Below are 5,543 nucleotides of genomic sequence, written 5' to 3'. Positions count from 1 at the left end.
AAAAACTTCTGTTATGAATTGGCGCTATACAAATAAAATTGAATTGAATTGAATCATTTACGTACAATGTAGAAAGTAATTCAGTGAACCTTTTACCACAACTTAATTTAATGCATGCTTGCAAGATAAACATTATAACTATTGATTTAGATAACCCTTTGATAAGTTGTGTTGACCCAATGGAAAAATTTGTTGAAACAACTACATTTTTATGAGTGCACTGTAATGTGCTGTTATTTTAACTCAAAAGATATATGTGTTAGATGTAATCAGTTTCCACAATGTTTTGAGTTAGATTAAATAATTTTGTTTTACAGTGTAGTATAGTGTAGTGTAAAAACTTCCACTTATTAAGTAAGTGGTAATTAAAATACCTTTTGATTGTAGAGGAAAAGCTAATTCCCGAACTCAATATAGTACATTTGTTGAACATAACTTTATTTTAAAATGCCATAACTGGAAAAGATTGATGTAACCTGCTGCATTCATTTTGTTTGGTGAGCCAAAACATTTGTTTTTAGAGTGTATAACCAGTGTTAGGGTTAGCATGTACTGTTATTACACAATTAAACTATATACAGTTCAGTTCCACATTCCTCTGCCGAATCTCCAGGGGGCATCATGTTTGGATTTCCTCTGAGTTGTGGTGGACATATCAGAAGTCCCATGGACTTCATTTCCAAAACACAAGAGAGACTCTAAATGGTGTTTTTCCTCAACAGTAGAGCCAAATCCTTAACATTTACAAAGTAAAAACAAGCTGAGATGTTCCTGCTAATTGTGTCTAATGGAAGGCAGGGGATAGTAGAACATCCTTTAATCCACTGGGAATTTTCCTCAACATCCCTGTGGTGACAGTATGAAGAAGCAGACAAGAAACATGAAGAGAAAGAGAGATATGACATAAATAATAAGTAAGTAATTGCCATACATTTATCAATTAATCAACATCTCATCAGTTTAATAAAACAGGAAACTGTGAATGGTCCATTTGAGGAGATTTCCTTGTTATTCTATGTTAGTCTGCTGTTGGACATTATGTACCGAAGAGGATTAGAGCCACATGTGAAAAAAATATTTTGCTGAGTTTAAAATAGAAAAAGAAAAGTAATAATTCTGAGAATAAAGTTTAAACTATAAATGAATCAAGGAAGATGACTTTAAACTAACTAACTGCAGAAAGTTTGTGTAAAATTTGTGATTTGAATGAATTTCGAGCAGATTATTTCCTGTAATTATTGATATTTTATGTTTTTAGGAACTTTTTATACAATAATCTGTCTGTATTGTGTATTTTCAAATTTTTAACAATCAGACATGCTTAATAGGCCTCTTTTTCGACAAATTCAGTGTTTCCTTCATTCTGACGCATTCTGACAGTGAAGGCTCTGTGAATATAGCTTGTGTTCAGGTCTTGAAAAGTTTAGATCCATTTCATTTAGTTTTCTTTATACAAAGGAATCAATATTTAAAAAAAAAAAAAGTACGCCCCTTAAAATCACACACGCTGTGATGCTTTGGCAATCTCTATGGGGTTCCACTTTTGTTCATTTTTAAGAAGAACATTCTGGGAACCTACTGCTGAAAACATGAATCTTCTCAGAATGTTTTTAGAACCAAAAATGTCTAGCCGGGTATCTGTTTTTGTACTGTTCTGTCCTTAAACTTTGTTTTAATGTCAAAACGTACATCTTCTTCACGAGATGCATGCTATTACTTTTCTTTATTCTAACATGTTTTGGTGATTTTATATACACCGATCAGCATTATAAGCACCTGGACACCACCACCCACTGACAGCGGCCATGATAACGTTATAATCAGTGTCCTTCCACTTCACCTGTGAGTGGTCATAATGTTATGTCTGATCGGTGTATATTTCAAGTTCATAACTGTCACCAGTGTGTTATATGATCAGGCAGAGTGAGCTCTGTATGGATCACACAGGAAAGAGCAAAACACAGAGGACAGAATGGGGATCAAGAGATAGCATTCCTTCCATTAATCATAAATCAAGTTTTAAAATCTTAAAACGACTGACTATCAGATTGCAACCAACAGCATCCATACCGCATACAAAAGCACACATGTTGACCTGCTGTAGCATCAGGTTGGAATGCATGTCTAAAGGGGGGCAGTTGTTAATGAGAAACCATGTTGATTTATAGAAACCGTTACTGCTTTTAGTTATAGCAGCTCCAATCACCCTTACAAGAAATGAGGTGGGCAAACAAAGGCTGGTCAAACTTTTTCTTTGCGAGCACAGCTAATTGACATTCCTGTTGTCAAAGTAACAAGTCAAGAGGAAACTACTAAGCTAGTAAGCATAATATGCTGTTTCCTTGGTAACCAGTGGTGTGGAGGCAGCTGTGGGCAATTCTCAACAATAGCCATGTGACAGCTCTCTTCAAACTGGCTATCTTTATACTTAGATTGAGTTGCTCCATGAGTGTGCTGTATTTATACACCTGCTACAAACACAACACTACTTACAATACCATGTCGAAAACCTAAAATCACTTATTTTTTCAGACTCTTATGATTTGAGAGACTTTTCATTTGTGTGAGTGAGTGTGTGAGAAAGAGTCTAAAGATAAGACAAAGCTAGAAGATGATGAATTAGTACACTACTACTGTACAGCCTCCTTGCTATCTCCATTGATTCTTGTTCTTAATGATACATTTCATAATGATACAATTCTATAAAAATGTTATATGTTGTAATGCAAGACCTCTATGAGTTATAGGTTAGTGTGTATGAATGCATTAGTTTCTGTTCGATGGGCCATCACTGAGTGAATGTGTGGTGAAAGGGTGAATGTGGCCACGTAGTGTAAAAGAGCTTTGAGTGTCGGAAGACTAGTAAAGAGCTCTATACAAGTACACGTCCATTTACCATTTACCATATACTCATTTCTGCTTCCAGCATATTTGGGTGAGAGTTATCCTGCCACCTTTAGCAGCCTATACACAAATCCAGGGACGTATCGGAAATAAACAAGTCTCCATCACTGTGTCTCCCTACAGTATGCGCACATTTGTTACTTTTACAACTATGTCTATACAATGAGGAAGAAGTTGTGCAGTTACCAACTGCTCCAACAGTTGTGGCAAACTTTAACTGTATCCTTATCTACTCTTTATGTCCAAGTAAGCAGCAGAATGCTGAGGATAAATCTCCAAGGACATGATAAGAACCATCGTCACGCTACACTGTACTCTGTTTGTTGCCCCAGAACTTAGGATGATGTGTAACTGTGTTAGATAATGTGACTCTCAAGCAGGGACAAACTCACTCAAGCTATTGCGTACTGGTGTTTGTGAGTGTTGCTGTGAGATCTTACTTTGTTTGGTTTATTAAACAAATTGCCCCCCCAAAATTCATACTTACAACTATTAAAACTGAGATTTGTTTGTTAAAATCAAAGTAATGGAATATATCTGGCTGCACAGTGTGTGAACGATTTCAGGGGAGCTCACTGTTTTTCAGCGATTCATCAACAAATGAAATGTTGTGACAAATTATGTTTTTTTTTGTATTATTAGTGAAATGTATTAGTTAAGTAACTAGTTACTGGGGAAAGTAATATTATTACTGTAATATTAATGATGCTTTACAGCAGACGGTTGCTCCTTTTTCTCTCTATTTCTGGCTATTGTCATAACAAATGTCTTACTAATATGTAAATGCAAAGATCACCATCCATATAAGATACCTTCATCAGTAACTGGGGGCTTAACATTGTCAATCCAACTACCCATGCTGCTGTCACTCTCGGCAGGCAGCTGCAGCCACACAGGCACTACAACTTGCCTCCGCGGTAATGTGGCGCTGCTAGATCACCTGCATCTATAGGGGTAGGATATCTATTACCTTGGCACAGCTTTCCCAGTTTTTACTAAAGCCATTTTCAAGTGCTTCATATTCTGGATTGAACTGAAGTCTGGACTCTGGGACACCCCAGGCCATAAACATTTCTTGTTTGAAATACATGTGTAGCTTTGGTTTGACATTTGGGGTTGTTGTCTGTAGTCCTTTTGTGGACTGCTGCTGATCTTCCAGGGTCTGCTGCAGACAAGCATCCATCCAGCGCCATTGGGAGTGGAGGGGTTGGCAATACTGCAAAATTTGCTGGCCAGAATTGCAGATATTGATACTGATGTTTTATTATTGAAAGGACTTTCACATAAAAACTTATTTATGTTGCACTTTTAAAGCACAACATAAATGAATGAAGCCATTTATTTTAGGCTCCACTTTTAATACTTTTTTTATTATTATTATTGTTGTAAAGTGAATGTGCAATGATTTTTTTTAATAAACAAAGTGCAAACATTTATTTGTTGCCGAAAGTAAATGTTTTAAAGCTTTTTTGATTAAATAAAAATGGGTAACACAGAAGAGAGAACTGATTTTTGGTGGTCTGATGATTGACGGTTGATCTTAAAAAAGTATAGGAAGTATCAATATTTTGGGATTGATCTGTCCCTTAGCTGGGAGTGGCTTATACCAAGTCTCACAAAAACTGTAGTTGAGGCTGGCTCCAGAAGTGAGTCATAAGGCCCTATATTAAAATGCTCAACTTTACAGCAGAAATAAACCTGTTTATAGCCTGGTACAAACAAATATTTTGGTCTCTATAGTTAATTTCCCTGTTCATGACAACTGTAGTGGGGTGCATTTTTATACAACTCACCTGTTTAAATTATATTAAGACTTAAAGTTATGCATAATTAAGAGTGTGGCCACTTTGAGTGACAGGTGGGTGCTCTTTTTAGTAACCGGGCTTCATTCAACCTGTATCAGCTCCACCCACGCACCACCTCTTTGACCATTTTTGGATTAGCCGGGAGCTGGTGAGCTCGACAGTGGCTCTTCAGAAACCTATGGGTGATGGTTCCAGAGATTAGGTCTTTTTTAATACTTTAAACTTATGCTGAATTTACAGTTTATTGGTTTGGTCTAGGGCTTCTGTATCTATGCAGAATGATGTTCATATGTTTCTCAGCAAGCTTTATTTTGAAAGTCTGACCAGACATTGCATATTTATTATTGCTAACTTGACCGCAGAATCATGCCAAAGCGTGTAGAGGATCCTGTGTTACACTTTGCCTCTCCTTGGTGTGTGTAATACATGCTTTGGCATTATATGGGGTTGAATTATGGTTACTCTCATTACTCTAATCTATTCTGCCACATGCCTTCTGGCAGTCATAAAGATGCGACTGCTGAAGCACCTGGGCAACAGTTAGACTATCTGCTTGTCCTAACCATGGAAACATATAGCTCCCTCAGACCTGCCACAACATTTTTAGCGGCATCCCTCACTGGTGACTTTCTCTCACTCTTTACAACTTTTCCTTTTTTAAATTTTTTTTAAAACAAGTGAAAAATATTCAGGGCCTAATTTTTTTTCTTTTATCCTTCCGCTGGTTGGTAGTTTTTCTCTAAACGTAGAACAGGAGGAGCCAGAGCCTTTAGCTACCAAGCTCCTCTCCTGTGGAACCAGCTTTCAGTTTGGTTCGGGAGGCAGACACCCTCT

This window comes from Morone saxatilis, unplaced genomic scaffold (assembly GCF_004916995.1).
Source record: "Morone saxatilis isolate NCDOM2014 unplaced genomic scaffold, NCSU_SB_2.0 Contig16, whole genome shotgun sequence".
In the NCBI taxonomy this organism is placed as follows: domain Eukaryota; kingdom Metazoa; phylum Chordata; class Actinopteri; family Moronidae; genus Morone; species Morone saxatilis.
The sequence above is the reverse complement of the archived record's forward strand: the minus strand, read 5'-3'. Positions refer to the sequence as shown.